The following is a 21098-nucleotide window of genomic DNA, read 5'->3' as shown; positions in this document are numbered from 1 at the left end:
AGTGTGAGCTTCACCTGTCCCCATCGTTAACAGACCTCAGGTGAGGTCAGGGCTGTCGTGAAGGAAGACCACCCCAATCCAGCTGCCCCACCCAAACAAATCTAACTACAGGTCGGGCTTCTGGACTCAAGGGGAGCATGTTTAACTTGACGCATCCACAAACATGAAATCTAAGAAGTCCTGGCACACACTCTATGCAGATGACACTCTAGATGGGTCAAACAGATCCCTGGTAGGTGAGGGCAGAAGGGGGTTGGGCAGGGATTGACTGGGAAGAGGCAGGAGGGAAGTTTCTAGAATGAGGGAAATGCTGTCTTGAGTGTTGGTTACATGGATGTAAACGCACTGTACAGCTATAGCTGTTTCTACGTGTAAATTATACTTCTAATAATATATATGTAGGTGTAGAAGTATGTGGCAGTATATCTCAAACATATGCACACAAAGGTCTCAGCCGATGACCGATTTCTCCATAGCCTGTGATCTCCTGGATGTGAAGGTTCATACCCTTTTCAAGGGTCACAGTAGAGAAAGGGGTCGGAGCAGATGGGGAAGTGGAGCCGCGCGCATCTCCCAGACGCAGGGCCTGGGCTGGCTGGGTAGGGAGGTTGAAGGTCTGAATTGAATCAATTAGCTGCAGAAAACTTCAGAAAAGAAGTAAGGCCCTTCATAAAAACAAAGCCCCCTCCTTAATCCCCAAAGGCAATCCTCTCCCCCATTCCCATGGCCATTCCTCAGTAAACAAAGAAATCCCTCCTTCGACATCCACACCTCAATATTCATTAGGAGCGGACGTTAGAGACTGCATTCCAGTCTCCCTGAGTGCCCTAACGACTGGAAACCCAAGGGCAGAGGACTGCCGGGGTCTCCTCTCTTGGTCTCTCCCTCTGCTTTCTCTCCACAGCTCCTCTCCCCTTCTCACGGAGGTCTGTCCTTTCTCTCCTCCCCTCTCTCCCTTTCTTTTCCTCCTTTTCTTCAAATTAGTGAATCAGCAAATCAAGGCAAAGACATCACTAACTGTACTTTGTTCATTTATTTTGACAAGTGCAGTTTAATTTTAATTATTTATGATAATACTTCATAGTAGACGAGTAAATGTGCTGGGGTATATTTGGTAACATTAATGAAGTCTGCCTAATAGGAACCTTCACTCCAGCACCCTGCCTGGGAGCTGCCTGCTGAAGAAGTAGGGTGAGACCAGTGGTCTGTGATAGGGTTTGCAATTTTTTTGTGGGGGCAGGGGTGGGGGTGGGATGAGGAACTTAATGGGTTTGAGGATTAGCGAAGGGAAAATTAACCCAATTCTAGAGAAGAGGCAAATATGCAAGCCCGTAATCATGTATCGATGTGGACTGTGTGTATTTAAACACCAAGAGAGCACACTTTGTGATAAGGAAGCCCAGGCGTGCACACATGCCACATGCATATTTACACATGAATCTAAAATATGCAAATCAGCAGAGGCCCAAAGAAAATAGGCTCTGGGCAATTAAAAATTGAAATAAAAATGGAAAATGTGATACACAGAGTTCTGTATCTCTTCAAAGTAACTTCTTCCTACTTATTCTACGTTTCAAGTGGGCAAACATGGTGCAGAATGTGGAAAATAATAAGAAAGGTAGAGAGGGTTTCCTTCACTGGTGACTACTTGGGAATGTTCCCTCCAGTACACACAATGGACCATGAAAAACAGGTCTCAATCAATGCAATGTTTGAAATGGGAGTGATCTTTTTACAGCTCTTCCTTAACCCTGCCGCCATCCTTTTAACATAACTGATTGTCATGTAAGTGTATGGTTCAGTTTACAGATCATATATATACAAAAATGGGTATACTGTACATACGGATGTTCACTCATTTGGTCCACGCACACACATATCTGGTACACCTCAAGACATAAAGCTCCAAAGCATTTATGTTATTATCTACAATAATGATAGACTTATCATAATACAATTAATGCTTAATTTTTAATGTAAAGAAATAGTTGACCCTTCATTTAAAAACAATAGGAAAAAGTACCTCAAGATTCCCTGTTTCCCATCTCTGTCTTGCTTGCTCATACTCAGGGTGGTGTAAGGACATTTCAAGAGACAGAAGTGGGTTACCTTAAGACCAACTCCACTGCCTGCCTCAAGAAGAGACCAGGATTCTCCCACAGTCTATAGACTAAATTTGGTCCAGCTCTGGGGTCAAGAATGAAAACTCAGTGATTGCTGGTTTCTCTTACTGGATGACTGCAATGGAAAAAAACAAGGCTGCTCCTCAAATAAGGCGGGCCAAAGGCGCAGATAAAGGGGCGCTTTTCTTGGCATAGCCATGTGTGTGAGAGAGGGTTAGTAGAACCTGCCTGCACCCATGAAATGCCTTATAATAACTCCCTGCCCTCCAACCAGAGGGAAATCTTGGCCATTAGAGCAGGATCATCAGCTGGAGACACCTGGCTCCCAGCCTTTTCGCCTGGCTCCAAGATCCTCAAGCCCGTCTCCTTAAAGCCGTGGCCTGGCTCTGGCGTGGGAAAGGCAGTTTGGAGCTTTTCACAAATCCAGTATCCCCTTGAACCAAAACCAATTAGCCTGGCCCAAGGTCCTGTCATTGAGGCCCTGGCCCTCTTTTCAAACCCCTGCGGCTCAATTGCGGTGAGGGGCTGGCCAGTGAATGCCGGGACCACTTAAAGTGGTGCTTAAGCCAAACCGGCCTGGAAGGAAGGAGCCAGCACTATAGGAACTGCAGCGGCCCATTCTCAGAGCCACTGACCAAGGTTTTGTTCCAGGCACAGCCCCTCACCCCCAACTCTATTTTGAAAAACCCTCCCCTCCTCTCCAGTTCCCAGCTGTCTAGAAGAGAAATGAAAAGCTGGCTCTAGGAAGCCATGAGACACCCAAACTTGGCTACCCCAGACAGAGAAGACATCCCTGAGTTCTGTCCCCAGTCGTCTTGCCCTCCCTGCTAAAGGAGGAGGTCTAACATTGACAGAGCTCCCACTATGCACTCAGTATGTTCCATCATGAGCCAGCACACCAGCCCACCTTATGGATGATATTAAATCTAAGAGGAAGTGACTTCCCCAAATCACAGCACCTAAGACAAGGCAATTTGGTGGGGGGGCGGAATCTCTGAGAGCCCCAGAACACCACTCTCTGAGGAAGAGAGACACAGAAGAGGGTAAGAGGTTGACCAAGATGAGAGACAGAGGGGAATACCACCTGGAGGAATGGGAAAACCCCTGAAAGAGCAATTCCCAGCACAAGCTCAGGTCTCTACCAAGGCACTGCCCACGTCATCCATTCTCCCCCTGCCTGACTCAAGCTGAACTGACCCTACAGAGAATGGGATAGGAGTAAGGATGAGGTGCCACAGCCTTCCTCCAACCCCCCACCTGTCACCACCTTCCTGTCCAGGCGGATTGAAGACTCACCCTCTGTGATGGGCGGCACTGCCAGGGCGCCCTGACTGTCGCCATGGTGACGCGCATCCCACCCTGGGCCGGAGCTGATTGGTCACTCCATCCAGGCTGATGGAGGGGGGCTAAAGTCTAGGTGGGATGGGGGACCGAGACACCCCGACACACACGCACACACACACACACACACACACACACACACACGAGAAAGAGAAATGCCAAGGGGGAACTGAAGGCTATTAAAATGGCGCCGCGGCCTCTACGGGGCCGCTGTTCTGGGTGCGCATAACCGGGTTGGAGAAATCCGGGCGGTTTCCTTGACCGCGCCGCGTTGCCTGGGACCTGGAGGGCGCATAAATCCCGCTGGGGCTGCTCCGGGGTTCGGGGCAGACTACTCCCTGCCTCTCCCCGACCTAGGCGTACAGGACTGCACACCCCAGCTGGCCGGATCCGCCCTGCGCACGGCACGTTCGGGCTGGGCGAGCGCGGCGGATTAGCCCTGAGCCCGCAGACCCGAGGGCGCGGGGCCCGCGCGTTTGGGGGTGTGAGGGCGGGGCGGGGCGGCGGCCGCGCCTTTAATCCCAGCGCTGCGTGTGGGAGCGGCCGGATCAGGGAATTAGCGCTGTAACTTCGGATTAGTAACGCTCGCTAAATGAGCGCCTAATTCCGACCCTTCATGCTTTTCAGCGTCGCGGCTGGGCCCTGAGAGGCCTTCTGGCCTCGCTCCCTCCGCGCTCAGGTCCCATTTCCCGGGAGGTCGGCCCGCGACCGTGGAGAGCTCCCTGACCAGCCTAGATCAGGCCTCTAGCCGCGCCGCAGCCTGATTTTCGGCGGCGCCCAGCGATGCCAGCTTTTCATTCGCTGGGCAGAGATCCCGGCAGGCATTCCCGGTTGGGAGTTCGTGGACTACTGAGAAGGCAACCCTTTATGTCTCACTCACCACGGTGGCTACCCTGATCCTTGCCCTACTAGTGGCTTGCCGTGCGACCTTTGGCGAGAAACCGGGCCTTACCGAGCTAGCTGTTATAGATGTCAAATGAAAGAGGTTAGGTAAAGAGCATCTTTGAGACACCAACCACTCCCAGCTCCCAAGCTCCATCTTTAATTGCAGTTCTCAGGCTCCCTAAAGCCTTTTTGAGTGGGTAGCGGAAACATGGGGCAAAAATGAAGCCCAAACATGGGGAGCCTAGTGGCCAGAGGAGGCTTGGGGGAAGGCCTCCCTGGGGCATGGAGAGAAGAGTCAAGAAGGGCCAAGGCCCAGCCGGCTCCTCCAGGCCCGGGCAAGCCAGATAAGGTTTGATGGGGTGAGGCATCGATTTTGACTCTGTGCTTCAGGCTTTCAGTGTCCAGAGGGGATGTCAACATGGCTCTGTTAGGGCCGGGCATTCATACTCTGGAGCGAAATCCGGCAGGTTGGCCTCTTTACGAGGGCCACTTCTTAGTGGGTGTAGGGTGGGGTCCGGGAGATTAGGATGCAGGCGCTCTCTGTCTGCCAAAGCCCCGCCATGATCCTTTCCCTGACCCAGGGGTTTGCATCAACGAATTTTCGTAATAAGCGGAAAGAAAACCGTATTCTCTCCTGCTCAGACTCCTCCTCCCCTGACCTAGATTTCAGGACTGACCAGAGGATTTGGGACCCTAGTGTTTAAAAACAAACAAACAAAAACTCATTTGAATTGTGTAGACACAGCTGTGAAGGTGCAAAGCCATCAGGCTACTAGAAAGACTAGTTCTTGCAAAACAGCAAAGGATAGGGATGGTGGGAAGGGAAGATGGAAGCCCGGGACCCAGGGCCAGCTGGCTGGGAACGGAGGCAGGAAGGGCTGTTCTGGTTTCTTCCGAAATGGGGTCACGATCATTGCACAGACTCCCAGGTGTGCTGAGAGGGGAGGGCCGACTCCAGGGATGCTGCCTGTGGCCTCCAGGATCCTGAAACAAGATAGCCATCCCCTCCCTGCCTCTTCCCAGGAAAAAAGGGGAGAATGGCCTTTAAAAATGGGAGGCAGATATCACACAGGATCCGTGAAAACCTTCTACCTGGTGATTATCTCTAGGGAGGAGGAGAAGGGGGACAGAGGGAGGGCAACTTGAACTTCCCTGCCTAATCTTTTGTTTTCTTCTTTAATTTTATGTTCAATAACTAACACATTCAAGTGGTTCATAATTCAAAAGGTGATGTAGTGGAAAGTCTCCGTCCACCATTCATCTCAGCCTCACAGTTCCTGTCCAGAGGGCTGATGGATTTCCCTTCTGTACTGTTTGAATTTTTGCATTTTACACATATAACCCATTTTCAAAAAAAATTTTTTTTGTTAAGCAAAGACAAAACAAAAAGGCTTAAAGGGATGAAAAATGGAAAAAGATTTCTGTAATTAAAAGAGGACTGGGCAGGTTCTGGGTAAGAGGATGGGAATGATAAGCCATATAAACACCTGAGGGAGATGGTCTGGGGAGTGAAGTGGGCAGAGGTGGGAACAAGAGCTGGCCCAGCTCCGCAATTCTGAGCTGGGAGACCCTGCAGGAATCACTCTAGGCCTCCTGATTTGTTTCCTCCTGTATAAAAGGGAAATAGGATGGAGGGCCATGTTTAAACAGTGGCTCAAGTTCATTCCAGCCTGCCTGTCATAGCACTCACACACGTACATTCCTAGAAAGCCCCCCAGACCATCAGGAGGTCTGAACCCACATTGGCTTCTTTCTTCTCTGAAGCATGGCAGGGTGCAGGGCTGGGTCTACAGCCACTCATCCCTGGGAGCCCGGGAGGTTCCAGGGCTTCCAGGACAAGTCAGTTGCCAGGGAGGAAAGTGACCTGGAGGCAGATGAGGACCGCAGGAGGGACCCCAGTGCTGTGTGCTGTGTGGGAGCCTGATGCCCATGCAGTGAGCAGGGGTGCATCCCCACACCCCCACACCCAGCTAAGAGGGGCTGGGAGCCTGAGTGGCCGGGTGTGCTGCATTGGGTTGCCATGGGAACGGAATGCAGATTTCCCCCAATTGCTTTTTTATTTGCTAGACATTGTAATACATCTTATGTTGCAAAGGGGTGGGGGGTTAGGGAGAATAGTGGGAAGGCGCCGGGAGCCTGCCTGCACCCTAACCACTCCGGGAAGCTGGGGAGGCGCGGGCAGGAATGGCCGAGCCAGGGCTAGTGCAGAGGTTGGCGGGGTTGAGCTCCGTCCTTCCCGCCCGCTGGCTGGCCAGCGCTCGGTTTGTATGCAGGGCAGAGCCGGCCCGTCGGGGAGGGAGGCCCCCCACCCCAGCCCCTAGCCATTGAGCGCACTCCTCGCCGGTTCTGCTCCGCTTCACGCTGCACACAGACCCCCCAACTGCACACAAAGGCAGCTGCCAGAGCCCGTGAAAAGTGATCAAATTATCAAGAACTTGACCTCACCGAGGGGCGAGGCTCCGGCAACCCCCAAGCCGTATGCTAATGACGCTCAGGGACTGACTCGTCGAATAATTCGATAAAGGGCGCATTGTTAGCGGCAGGGCAGCCCCCCTGCCCACCCTTTCACTTCTCCCCACTCCCACCCCCTACCGGCCACTGTCTCTCTCCGTCCACATTTGCATCCCAAAATCCCCGTCCGCAGCTCCGGGAGAGGATTGTTCCAGCCTGATTTATGGGGTGAAGGCGAAGGCTGGCGCCTTCCCCGCCAGCGACCCCTCTGCAACCCCAACCCCCTCCCTTCCCCCGGCCCTCTCCACTTTGGGGTTCCAACTTCGGCGCTGGGGGATGGGTGGGGGCGGGGAAAGAGGAGGAGGAGGAGTGGGGAAAGCGGGCGAGTTCCTCCAGGGTTCGGAAAGTGTCTCGGGAGACAGCCGAGGTCAGGTACCTGGTCCGGGCGCGGCCGTTCCGCCGGGCTGGAGTCCGCTGGGCCAGCACTGGGCTCCTCCTGGGTTCCTCGGGCTGGTGGGGGCCGGGGCGGCCGGCGGGACGGGCGCTCGCACGCAGAAGTTGTGAGAGTCATTTCTACTTTCGGTTATCTAGCTTTATGACGGCTCTGTGGCACTCATACAGCTAGATAACCAAAGAGAGAAACGGGCCTCCCTTCGCCACCGCCGCTGCCGCGCCGCTGGCCCCACGTGCCGCTGCCCACCGGGCGCGGAAACTGGAGCGGGCGCCGCTCTGAGAGCCGCGGGCGCACGCGGAGAGCCGAAGGGGACCGACAGACACACAGACACACTGACTCCCAACAGCCGAGGCCGGCAGCCCCCGCCCAGTCCCTTCCACCCCTCCCTCCTTCGCCCTCCTAGAGCGTTCCTGCCCGGCTCCCCGCGCTGTGCGTCCGGGCACCGGCGCCGGCTGCCCGCTCCGACGGCTCCCCGGGGCGCACCGAGGGCACCCGCGCGGCGCGCGTCGGCAGCCCCGGGCGCCCCGGCCGCCCCCAGCGCTCTGGACTGCCAGCCCTCCTCTCTCAGGCTAATCGCCCCGCGGGGAAGTGACGTCAGTCCAGGGGTTGACCAATCACCGGCTCTCATTCAAATCCCAGCCCCCTTCCCGCGCTCCGTACCACCCAGCCTTACAATGGCCTCGGCGTTCACAGCTTCCCCTCGGCGAGCGCAGGGAGCGCCCCCTCTGCTCTCAAAAGCGCTGGGGCTCTGCGCCTGGGTGCGCACCGTCTATCCTTTCCCCCCAACTCCTTTGCCTTCCCCCAAGTCCCTGGGAGCCTGGCAGCCACCGCGGACCAGCAGAGTTAGGGAGCTATGGTGACAGGTTTTGGGGACGCGCTCGTGGGGCGTGGTGAAGGTCTCCCTAGAACGGCCAGAGATACGCGCTTGGGAGGCCGAGAGCCGAGACTAGGCGCTATTTCACCTTTAACTTCCCTTTCCCTCCCCCACGCCCTACCCCTTACAGTCGACCCAGCCCACGCGCCTGCCGAGACTGAGTGAGAAGGGAGGGAGGAAGTAAATGTCCTGGTGCGCGTGGGTCGGTGTCCCACCCATTGGTGCGTGCCTGGCACCCAGAGGCTCCGGAGCCGTGCGACACTTGGGCCAGGCCCTGGCGCTCAGTACCAGGCTGCTGGGTCCCTCCTCTCTCTGAAAGCCTGGAAACATACAACCGATTGTGCCCGACCCCTTGGAGATGTCCTAGGCCCGAACTACGATTCTGGTTACATTTCTGTGTCAGTGAAAAATGAAAGCACAAAGCCTTGCCTCGGCCCTCCTTCTAGGACTCTCAGCACCCGCCTGGCCTACTCACTGCAAGTAGCTCCACAGGGGAAGGGGCTGCCACCCAGGACCTCCCAGAATCACCCCCAAGTAAGCCTGACACAGACCTGGAGGCCCCACTGTAGCCTTCCAGAGGTGCATGGCCAGGGGCGGCCCTTCTCACTCACTCCAGCCATCATCCCTTTCCTCCTTGATGCTGTGGCTACCCTCCAACCTTAGGCACTGAGATTCACCTTCCCACGCCAGCCATCCCAGGGAGGCAAAAGATTAAATGTGAAAAAAATGTGTTATATTTGCTCCCAGATACCCCCGGGGCGGGTAGTGAGTCCAACAGCTAGGGAGAGATTTAGCAATGGACTAGGCAGGTGGATTCTCCACTTTCAGCAGCCAACACACCAGTTTTCTCCGAACAGAGACTGCTGCCACTGAGCAGAGCACCGGGGAGGTTGTGCGGAGGTACCCATGAGGATCTATTTTCCTGGGATGCAGGGGTGCTGAGCCACTCTCAACCAGGCAAATCTCCACAGGATGTGTTCCAAACAGGAGGGCCAAAGCGGGTGGCTTGGAAAGGATTTCTTGATTTTTCTAAATATCCCTGATCTCCCTGATCTTCTCCTAAAAACATGACACATTTCCATTTTTCCAAGTTCTCAATTTTGTCAGTTCCTGTTGCCCCACCACTTGTCTCATCCTGAACCTAAATCCAAGGCAGCCTGCATCCCATTCCCATCCCAGTCCACTTTTGCCAGACCAGACCTGGTGTTTACATATCTCCCCCCAATCCCATTTTGCACATACATCCCTTTTTTCCCAGAACGTGAACAAGAACTAGACAGAACCACAACGGGTGGAGGAACAGAGCATCTGACAGCAGCCTCCGGGAAGGAACCACCTGAATTTGGGCCTGAGACAGTTAATTCCAAAGGATTACCATAATTGGGAGGCGCCCCTTGCTTCCCCTCCTCCAGCAGCTCCAGGAACCCGCACCATCTCCCCTTCTTGGTGTGTGTGTGTGGGTGGCCTCCAGAGCCCTAGTCCTCTGGGCCACCCCAGGGTGGGAAGGGTGGGGCTGCAGAGGCAGGAAGGGGTGGAGAAGCACTGCTCACCTGCGGGAGAGGAAGGAGAGAGAGGGAGCGTGGGGGAAGAGAGCGAGAAAGGAGCCCCTCGGAGTGTGATTTAACCAGGATGCTGCACAAAATGGCTCCTCAGCGAGGCTCACGGTAACACAGCGGCGGTGCCGGAGGCCCGACTGGCCTGCTGAGGGCGAGTAGGGGCTCTGGGAGGAAGAATTAAAAGCCTGATTTAGGCTGAGTTCAGATGTGAGAGGCCACTGTCTTCAGGGCCACGTATCCACTCCCTTTCTGAGAAACTGAGTCCCTTGGCGGGGAGCAGATGAAACCAGCCAGCAAAGGTCCCAGGCCCTGCCTGAGCGGGATGCTCCCAGAATGAGCGACCCCTACACTTCACTTGCAGCTGGCCCTTTGAGCTCTGCTCCTAGGAAGGAGACTACAGAAAAATCCGACCTTGAGGGCACAGGCATTGGGAAGGAGACCACTCTGCGGGGTCAGGGCTGACCGTGTTCTCCTCAGGCTCGTGGCCGGCCTCCACGCACAGCTTACACTGGGGCCCAGGAAATGGTCCAGGTTGGAGCCCTTCCGGTGGAGGTGCATTGTGTGGGCCTGACACGGACAACTGAGGTGGCAGGCTGTTGAGCAGGCCGATTCCAAGCCCGACTGGGGAGAACCCCATCTGCCCTGGCCCGGATTACTCTCTTCTCTGCACAGTGGACTGGGTCTAGCATCTACATACTTTGTCCCACGCCAAGCCTTGGCGCCAGGGCCCCAGCACAGGCCTTATGGGGAAGCACACACTGGGGCTGACTTGAGTGCTGGGCGGGGAGATGCAGGCGGCAGTGGTGCAGCTGGGCCCTGGCCATGGTGCTGAGAAGCACCGGCCGGGTCTCTCTTGCCCCCACTCCCTTTGCCCTGATTGTCTTCAGCCGCTTCCCCAGTCCTAAACCAAGCTCCAGGGACACAAGCAGCTACCAGGAAAAAAAGGGAGCGACTCCTGAAGAGAGTCCTGTTGGCAAGTGACTCCTCAAGAGGAGGCTTCCCTCCTAGGCACCTCCCCCAAGGGCCAGAGATTCCATTTTTCATACTTGAGTCTAGCCAAAGGACAGAGAGGCTCATGGGCCCCTCACACCTGCATCTACAGAAATGCTCATTCCTGCTTCAGCCACACGTGCCCTGTAGCCCTGCAGAGCCACGCAACCCGAAAACCCCACCTTCAAAACCTGGCCCAGGCACCCATCTAGCAGCCGGCCTAAGGCAGGTGGCAGGTCCCTTGCCCATCCAGGCACTTCTGTGCACCAGCGTTCTCATATCCACTGGCAACCTCAGCTGCTAGGGCTCCGAGCCGGCTTTGGCCCAAGTTCCTGTTTCCTCTTGGTTGTTATACCAGTCAGTGTGAGGGCCCTAACCATCCCACAGGAGTGTGACCCCCACTTTAAGACACAGTGAGTTAACTGGTTACATGGAAGGAGAGCAAGCAGTCCTGACTCCAGCCAGCAGCCTGTGCCAGGCCCGTTTTACCTGCTGCCAGACTGGCCCTTATCCAGAGGCTGGGAGCCTGAGACCCACAGGGCTCCCCAAGCTCCAGCCCAGGCAGATGCAGCCACCGGACCTGACATTCAGCCTGGCTCTTGTGCTCCCTTCCTGAGCTCTGCTGGGACTTAAATAGGAGATGACATCCCTGGTCACAACCCAGGCCAAGTCCAGAATGCCCTTTTCCCACTCCCTCTGTTCCTCCTCCCTCAGGCTCAAGCTTTGATTAAAATGATATTCCTGTTGTCTGGAGTCTGGAAGTCCAACAGTGAACTGCCTCGGATGGACCCAGCTTCCTGCACCCAGGACCTCCACATCACCTTCATGTCCACGTGGTCAGCAGAGCTGTGGTGCTCTCTATGGCTGCCACATCCAGCCTCCCTTTCCTCAGCAGCTAAAGCTTAGACATCCAGGGTGTGGGCGCTGGGGTGACCCAGGAACCCGGAAACAGCCCTTCTGAAAAGATGTGGGCAGAGCAGCACCCCTCTCCGAGGTCCAGCTAGCATCTTTGATAGAAGCTCCTGCGGTGGAGCTTTGCATATTACCCCCACCTTAGTGCCCACCTGTCTCACCTTCTGGCCTCTGTTCCTTGATTGAAAGCCAGGCCTCCAAACTCCATTCTCTCCCTCTATGTAGCTAGAGAAACCACCTTTTTCAGGGTAGGGGTGGGGGGAGCTCAGAAAGGAGTTCCCTTTCAGCCCCAGCATCTGTTTTTCAGTCACAAAGAATCACACTGTGTCTTTTCGGATGCATGTACAGTTCCCATGAACTGGCTGGGAGCCACTCCCAGCTTCTTCTACCTCCCTGCTTTTCTAGGGGGCCAGCCTGGCTACCGCCCCCACCCAGACTTCTCCCAGAGAAGGCCCTCACCAGAGCCTCAACCTCCACTGGCACCCTCATTCTTTCTCAGTTCACTGGAACCCAGGCTGGAGAAGGCTGCAGACACCCCCAAACAGATCCAAGAGGCCTGCTCTGGGGCATGGAGAAGGGAACAGACCAGAAAGGGTTTCCCCACAACTTCCCATTACAGAAGGGGACAGCCTGCCATAAATCTTGTCTAGAGTGGGTGCTGTGGGTTGCAATAGTCCTTAAAATATTTTTCCAGGAAACCACTTTCTGGATTGTTTTCTGTGAGGGGGGGGGGGGCAGGGATAAGAAGGAAGAGGAGCTTTAGGGGCGGGGGTGGGGTGGGAAAGGGGGTGGGTCGGGGACTCCAGGGAACCTCACTTCCGAAACATTGCCTCCTCTCTGCTCAACCTGTCGGCCATCCCACAACTTCCGTCGGCCGTGCGCCCCTCCCCTCCCTGCACACCCAAAGTCCTCACCTCTGGGCTCTTCCCACTGCCCCATGACCCTTGACCTTGGCCTGGGTGATTTGTTGGGGATGGAGGGGGGCGGTCAGGCTCCAGATGCCGATCCTGCCTTCCACCCGCAGTCGGAGCGCACCCCTCACCCCGCCCGGCGCCAACGGGAAGACTGGAGCCGCCCGTGCTGCCCAAAGGGGCTGAGCAGGGGCGCCCCAGGCCCCTCTCCCAGTCCAGACCAGCTTTCTGACGCTGCCCTAGGCGAGGCTACCGCCCTGGCGCCCGAGACCCGGCTCCCCAGCTTCACTGACACACAGCCGGCAGCGGCACTTACGGACCGGGAAGGGGGCCGGGGGCCCGCGAGGCGGCGGCGGGGGTGGGGCGGCTGCGGGGACGGCGGCTCCGCGGTCCCTGATGTGGCGCGTCCCCGGGCTCAGGCCCGGCTCCGGCCGCTCTCCGGACGCCCCGGCCCCGGCGGACGCACGGCCAAGAACCTCCGGAGGCGAGCGTGGCAGCGGTGGTTTGGGGGCTCCCGGCGGTACGCTGCTTCTCCGGCTCCTCCGAGCCGCTCTCAGCGCCGCCTCCTCGGGCGGGCACGGCCCGCAGTGACGTCAGCGCGGCTCCCCCCCGCCCCGTCCCCCCTCCCCTCACCCGGACCAGTGCGGAATGGAGGGGGCGGAGGCAAGCAGCGAGGGGCGCCCAGCCCCGCGCCCCGGCGCTTGCGCCCCCCGCCCGGCTCGCCTCTCAGCTTTTCCCGGGGAGTCGCGGCGCCATTCGAGCCCTCCTTTCCCCTCACGCCGCCTGACTCGTGCAGAGCCGACAACTGGAAGCAGCGGGCTGGAAGCCTCGCTGGCAGCTCTGAGCTCAGGGACCCGCGGAGAATGGAGAGCTGGGAAGATGGGGACGTCTCCTCTCCGGGCTGGAAGGGGACGTCTTACCTTGATCCCTACGCGAGTGTGGGTTAGGGTGAGGATATCCACGATGATAGGCCGGAGCCCCCGTGGGAGCTCAGAAGGGGTGTTTTAGCATGGGGAAACGTGTCCCGTGCGGAGCGCAGAGAGCCCTCCAGCCTGGGTCTTGCCTCTCCAACGCCCAAGGCCTCCGCCTCCTCTTCCTTGCCGGCCCGCCCGGGGCTGTGCACCTGCAAACTCCACGCGCTCGGCCGACGGCGCCCCGGAGCCGCTGTCCAAATGCTGAACCCGGCCTCCTTAGAGGCTGGCTCCTGATGCCTCGTTCCCCTCGCCCAGAGTGCTCACAGGCGCCGGCAGGGGGTTCTGGGACACCCAGCGCGGAGTCCCGGGAAACTTTGGTGCTCCACGGAGAGGTCGGAAAGCTTCAGGGAAGGAGGCGAGCGGTTAAGGAAAGGAGGGAGCCGAGAGGGCAGGCAGAGCCGCGCGCCGTGTCGGTCGCCCTGCCCTGTCGCCGAACCGCCGTCTTTCCCCGCGCGCCCTGGCCGCGCGTCCCGGGTCCTCACTGCTTGTGTGTTTCTCCCGCCGCCACAGCAGGGGAGGTCCCTGCGGCTGAACTTGTCAGCGGGTTTCACCATCCATCACAAGCCAGACAGACAGGCCAAGTTCACGAGCAACGCTGTTAACCCCTTGCAAACCGAGCGCCTCCCATAAGAAGCAGCTGCCTGGCTGGGGCGCGCTCTCTCCGATTCTAGAGGGATTCATTGCCTCCCCAAAGCTGTGGTCGCCACAGCACTTTTTTTCTTTCCCATTTCCCTCTTTCCTGAATAACTCGGGAAAAGGGCTGGAAGAGAGAAAGAGGATTTGTCTCCCCATCCCACCACCCCCAACGCATTTCCTGACCATTTTCCTCCATCATTTTGTTTACTGTTTTGGTCTCCATAATCTCTCCAGGTTCTCTTCTTCTAAATTAGTTTGACAGCAGTGTAACTGAGTGCTTTTCTAACTGACTCCCCCTTTTTCTGCTTTATGACTGTTCATGGTGGGGGGAAATGAGATTTAGAAAAATATGAGATAAAAATAATAATTGGCCCTGATTTCTAGCCTAGAGGCCTGACTTTCAAGGCAAAAGATATAGAAAAAAATATTTTCATTAGAAGAATCTCGATTGCTGGTCCTGTGGGGGTGGGGGTGGGGTGAGCCGAGATGGGGAGGGCACCCATCCTTCCTGAAACGGATGGAGAAAGGAAAACAAAAATAAGCTTTGAGGAAAGGATCATAGAGGGAGACCTCTCCAGATACATCCTGCTAGAGGAGCCTCGGAGAGAAACGGGGAGGTAGAGGGCTAGACACAGGGACCCAGAGGGAGAGGGTACATTTAGAATCTGTACTGGAGAACAAGGGCCGGGCCCAGTCACTCCATCCCCCCTGCCCCTTTGAACTCTAGCATTCAAAGTTCAAGAGAAGCTTTTGTAGCCTCTCTGGGAAGCCCAGCTCCTGAGTCTGGTCCACAGAGAAAGCCTGGGGTCTGGATCCCTGCACTGGGCAAAGACTCAGTCCTGCTCGGGAACCCTAGCTTCCTCCAGGAGAACTTTCTCAGCCTCTCCCTGCCGTCCGGCAGACTTGGTCTCCCCCCATCCCCATTTCCTATTGAATTCCTGGCGTCCGGTAGCTGGCGGCAACTAGGGCGACCTACCAACTTTTCCCCTGGGCATTTTCTCACCCCCTCCTCCACCCCCCAGTGCTTTCTTTTCTTCTCCCAGAGCTCTTTTTGAAAGGAGGCACCCAGGCCCAGAACGTGTTCTGCAGTTTAACTACTTCCAAATTCTTTGTTCAGGTCACCCCGGGACTCCATTGTCCGCTATTGAGAGCTGGGGCAGGCGCTCTCTTGCCGGCGGGCCTGAATCCATTAGGCCGCTGCTCGGGTCCCTGCCGCCCATTGAGTCACCCGCCAAACCCGGGCTCCTGCCCCACTCTGGTCCTCTCCACTCCCGCGCCCAGCTGCCCTTTTTGGAGGCCTCGGTGGAGTCCGCCCAAGGTTATATGGGTTTCTCCCCTTCCGGAGGGAATGGGCGCGGATGCAGGCCTAGTATGATTCTTGCTGACCCTGTCCCAGCCTGCGGGTTCTCACCCTGGGGGTTGCTGAGACCCTGTCGTCTGCCCCGCGGGGCAGCTTTTGAGGAGGCCGCAGTCTCGGCCTCAGGACTGGGCAGTGAGGGGACAGCCAGCACACACCACTGCGACTTCGCCACCCTCCCCTGCTCTCCTGCAACCCGAATTTCCCTTCCTCTCTTTCCTCCCAGCCCAGACCCCCAGCTTCCAGTCAGTTCAAGCCTCTCCTGAGTTAAGGGTGTGAAAAAAGGCAGCCCAGTGTTAGGGGAGAAGCACAGAAGGGCACATCAGCTCTGTCCTGCGCCCGCCTGGCGCCCCGTGTTCCCTTCGAAGGCCCGTCTCCTCAGCATGACAGGTCTCTCAGATCACTAGGAAAAGGATGAGAGAGAGATGCTCTGGTCTGAGGCATGACTTTCAGGCTCCCAGGGTGCCAGAGCGGGCTCCCCAGTGGCCTCACCTCTCCTGCCTCAGGACCCGAGGAGAGAGAGTGCCCAGGAACCCCTCTGAGAGCTCAGCTCGGTGGTGCGAGCCTGGGAATCCGACTCCGATGCCTAGGGCCTACCGAGCACTCCAGCGAGTGTCCCTCCCGGTCCTACAGGAAGGTGTTTGCACTCTGAGCCCCTAAAAGCCCAGGAGAGACTGAGAGTTCAGCTTGAACCCACGGGAAAAAACATCGAGATTCCAGAACCAGTGCCCACTAAAGAAAGGGTCGATTACTGTTAGCACTTCTTTTCCTGGCTCCCAGCCAGCCCTCCAGCCAGCCCCTAGCCTTCCAGCAGCCCCCAGCCTTCCAGCAGCCCCCATCCTACCCTTCTACTCCAGGACTATGGAGTCCCTGAGCCCAGGGTGAATAGACGCCTGGCCCCAGAGGTCACTCAAACCTCTGGCTCGACCTGCTTCGTCCATTTCGAGGATTGGCACGCCCTTCCCAGGAGCAGAACTGGAGGGAAAGCGGTTAGATGAGCTCATAGGCGGGCCGGGGATAGGAGGACCAGACCCTTCGTGGGAGAAGGGCCCGGGAGCGCAGAGGAAGAGCGCTGGATAGTGGTCTACGCAGGCCGCGGAGGGAGGGAGGACGGGTGGGCGACCTCTTTTGCACGATCTTCCCCAGGAAGCCCCGCGACTCGGACCCCCGGGCGGGGACCCCGGAGGGACGGGGAGACTTCGAGGAACCGACTGCGGCCTAGATGGATGGCGGAGAGGCCAGACTAGCGCTCCTGGAGTCTCTGCTGCAGCCCGCGCAGTGCCACCTGGTCATCCTCCTTGCCACAGGTTTCAAGACCCGAAGCTGGAGAGGCTGAAGCCCGCTCACGCCCAAGACCTGGCTATGCAATGCCAGGACTCTTGCAGGACGCAGGAGTTATGAGGATATCCCGGCCTCCCACCCTAAGCCCTCCTCCTGTTCTTTCCGTGTGTCCGCTGTCCTCCTGTTCACTGTACTGACCTCGCCGCCCTCCGGAGCGCGGCTCGGCGCGCTGTCCAACAACGCTCTCTGGCGGCAGTTTCCGGGAAGTACAGGCGCACTGTGGCCCGTGCAGGAAAGCCTCCAGACCAGCCTGATGGTTTAGGGTTGTCTCTTCTCACCCCTGGCTCCTCTAGTCTTCTCAGCCTGCACGTACATCACCCGCTCGCGTGCACCGGACCCTCTCACGGGAAACAGGCACTCAGGTAGTGGGAACAACAGTGAGGCAGCCAGTCTGCAAGCCTAAAGCTCACCTGTTCTACCTGGGACTGGGGTCTCTGCTATCCTAGCCTCCTTCAGGAAGATCCCATGAAGACCGAGGGGGATCAGGCAGTCTCAGGACTTCCCCCCCAGGGTTCTTGCAGCCAGGCAAACTGTGCTGCCCGTCACTTCCCAGCTTTCCCCTCCCCACCTCTGCAAAAAGCCTGAGGAATGAGATTAGGTCTGAAGAATGAGAGATGGGCCAAGGGAACGGTGGGACCTGTGGGCAAAGCCTGGGGTTTGGAGTCTTGAGTTCTAAGAGAGTTGGAGAGTCTAGGCTCACACCTCCAGTGGTAGGAGCATCTCTGCCCCTGCAAGCATGGTGTTCTGCTTTCTGCCTGACCATGTTTTGATAGGTTCTTGACATGTATTCAACAGAGCTGAGCTCCAACTACATGCCTCTGGGGACAAAACTCAGAGAGGGGAGGTAACTTGCTGGAAGTCACACAGCTAGAAATTGCTGGAGCCGGGATTCAGCTTCAGAAGCATGCCACCCTACCTCCATCTCTTGTCTTTCACCTGAATGATTTCAGAGGTCTCCCGGCTGGGGCTCCTCTTCAGAACTCAGCCCCCTCCAATATGTCATCCACACTTCTGGATGAGGACCCTTCTAAGATGCCAGTCTGATTGGTCATGTCTCCTCCTTGCTCAGAATCTTTCAGAGGGTTCTGTTACTTTCAAAATAAAAGCCCACGTTCCTCAGAAGCATTCAAGCTCCCCCCATGACCTGATCTGTGACCTCTTCTCTGGGTTCCCAACACTCCCGCCATCTCAGATGTCTTCATTTCCCCAAGGCCCACACTTTTGCACCACTCACTCCCTGCATTTGTGTGACCAACCCTTCCTCTGCCTGTAATACTCCTCTCTCCTGAGTATCTTTTGGAATCTAGGCAAATGTCACCTCCTGCATAAAACCTTCTGACTCAGACATGGCTCCCTTCAGATAAAAGAACAGATGGGCCTAAGCGGCCAGTTGGGGCTACTCTCTAGTTGCAGAGTGCAGGCTGCTCACTGTGGTGTCTTCTCTGGTTGCAGAGCACAGGCTCTAGGGCACGTGGGTCTCAGTGGTTGAGGCATGTGGATTAGTTGCCCTGGTGCACGTGGAATCTTCCTGGACCAGGGATCGAACTTGTGTCCCCTGCGTTGGCAGGCAGATTCTTATCCACTGGTCCATCAGGGAAGTCCTAAGTGGCCATGTCTGCACCTCCTGCATTCTTTCTTCTCCACGATGATCCATTGATTATATCAGGCATGGCCACTGGCCCCCTGAGGCTAGTTTCTGGCCCAGGTGGAGTCTCTCCTGAGCACTGAAGTGAGAGTAGGCTGAGCAGGTCTGCATGGGCCTGATGGATGCTGCATCAGCCCAGGCAATGGGAGCAGAGACGCTGAGAAGAGAATGGAGCCAATGGACAGAGAAAAGGTCCCAGGGCTCCAGGATGAGAGAGCCTGAGACTTCTCAGAGGGTTTCCGCCCCTCCCTGGCAGGAGAGTCTTGCAATAAGCCTGCATCCATTGGCCTGATTGGCATAGGATTCTGTTCTCTGCCCCTGACAGCTTCCTGACCCAGAAAAAAAACCCTCCTGTCAAGCCTGGCCTTCCTCCCTCGTGTGCGTGGGCACGTCCTGGCAATGGGCACATCTCGCGGAAGCGGCCCTCCTGACCACCTGGCAAGAATCACACCTGGCGTAATGCGGGCGCTTCTGTTGCGCCTGCTGCATAGCGCCACCGTGTGGCAATTCTGAGAAACACAGCCTGCCGTCCACTCGAGAGCCAGCCCGGGAAAGATGTGCTTATTGATTAACGTTTAAAATGTTTTAGGGTTTGCATTTTTCAGATTTGTTCACGGGGTGAGAGTTTGCTAACAGTTAATTGAGTGAGAACAAACCAGTCAATCCTAAAGGAAATCAACCCTGAATATTCATTGGAAAGACTGTTGCTGAAGCCAAAGCTCCAATACTTTGGCCACCTGATGCAAAGAGCTGACTCATTGGAAAAGACCCTGATGCTGGGAAAGACTGAGGGCAGGAGGAGAAGGGGGCAACAGAGGATGAGATGGTTGGATGGCATCATCGACTCAATGAACTTGAGTTTGAGCCAACTCCTGGGAGATGGTGAAGGATAGGGAAGCCTGGCGTTCTGTAGTCCATAGGGTCACATCCAACACAACTTATCGACTGAAGAGCAACAGTAATTGACTGAGTGTGCTGTCCTAGCACTTTATGATTAATCTTCACAGCCATCCTTATTCCAAGAGGTTCTTTCTCTCCTCATTCAACAGATAGGGAAACCGAGGTACAGAGAGGTTAAGTCGTTTGCCCCATCACAGGTATTCAGTCAGTGGCTGACGGGATGTGAATCCAGGGTCCACGTTCTTTACCACTACATTACACTGCCTCTTAGTAATAGTTTTCCATTGTTCCACTTCCTGTTCAAATCATCCAAATGTTCTTTTAAAAAAATAAAAACCAGGCAACACTTTTTATTGTTGTTGTTTAATCGCTTCAGTTGTGTCCAATTCTTTGTGACCCCATGGGCTGTAGCCCGCCAGGCTCCTCTGTCCATGGGATTTCCCAGGCAAAGTGTACTGGAGTGGGTTGCCATTTCCTTCTCCAGGGGATCTTCCTGACCCAGGGATCAAACCTGCCTCTCCGGCATCTCCTACATTGGCCGGCAGATCCTTTACCTTATCAGACTCTGTTGTACACCTCATCTGTTTGCTCTACACGACTGTGAGCCCAGTGAGGGAAGAAATCCTGTCTCATTCATCTCCACATTTTCGCTCCTAACAAGAAGACACAGGCAGCATCTCTAACAAATTACTTTTTTTTTTTTTTTACTCTTTTATCGATGGCTGCTCTGAGTCCTCGTTGCTTCTCGAGGGCTTTCTGTAGGTGTGAGCAGGGGGAGCTCTTCATCGTGGTGCGCAGGCTTCTCATTGCGGTGGCTTCTCTTATTCTGGGACGTGGGCTCCAGGGTGTGCGGGCTTCAGCAGTTGTAGCTTTTGGGCTCAGCAGTTGTGGCACACGGGCTTCAGTTGCTCCCACACATGTGGAATCTTCCCAGACCAGAGATTGAACCCGTGTCCCCTGTATTGGCAGGTGGATTCCCATCCACTGTACCATCAGGGAAGTCCAGGCAACATCTCTAGAAGCTGCACCCTTCAAGAGATAAGAAGCTGCCGAGATGCTCTGCGTATTTCTGCTTGTTTTCATTACTCCCGTGGCAAATTCTGGCATTTCTCTTCTAGAGACAGCAACAAGTCTTTGAATTATTGTTTGTAAATTTCTTCACGTGTTGTACTCTAGAGGAAAAGAAAAAAATCGGAGTGGAGCCTCCTTGTGGACCACGGTCTGCCCTCTCCTTCTTAGTGCATCCTGGGAGACTAGGATTATGCAAGTCAGAGATTTCAGGAACTTGATCTGCACAAACAGGAAATGGGCTTCCTGATGAGGTAGTGAGCTCCCTGTTGTTGGAGGTATGTAAGCAGGGTCAAGAGGTTGGGGGAGACAGACAGGGATGCCCTCAGGCCACAGTTCATCTGGGGCTTCAGGAACCGTGTTGAAGTTCATGTGTTAAGCATCCAGCCCGTGCAGACCCCTCCTGGCTTCATTCTTTAATGGGTTGCTGGTCTCCATCTCCTTGCTTTCATGCCCTCATTTTCTCCCTGCCAAGCCCTTGTGATTTGGCTGCCTCTCTGTCCCTTTTGGTGATTGAAGTCACCCTCTCAGCGAAGGCCAGGGGATGCCAGCCAAGGCCTGGATACCTCCCTCAGGCCTGAAACAAGGAGCCTCAGGTCCTTGCTCTGGCTTCAGAAGGAGCCTGGCAGGCACTCTTTCTCCCTGTCTGCAGACATCTCTGCCTGTCTTGGTGATTACAG

At 56.1% G+C, this 21098-nt stretch overlaps 1 non-coding gene across 1 annotated transcript; it reads right to left on the bottom strand.

The window, feature by feature from the left end:
• Positions 1-7361: 7361 nt before the first annotated feature.
• Positions 7362-7451, bottom strand: MIR9-1 (microRNA mir-9-1). The gene has a single exon (NR_030833.1). It is a non-coding gene; the product is annotated as a microRNA mir-9-1 (primary transcript).
• Positions 7452-21098: the final 13647 nt, after the last annotated feature.

This window comes from Bos taurus, chromosome 21, assembly GCF_002263795.3.
Source record: "Bos taurus isolate L1 Dominette 01449 registration number 42190680 breed Hereford chromosome 21, ARS-UCD2.0, whole genome shotgun sequence".
Taxonomy (NCBI): Eukaryota; Metazoa; Chordata; class Mammalia; order Artiodactyla; family Bovidae; genus Bos; species Bos taurus.
Note: the sequence above shows the minus strand (reverse complement) of the source record. Positions and strands in the feature narration are given on the sequence as shown.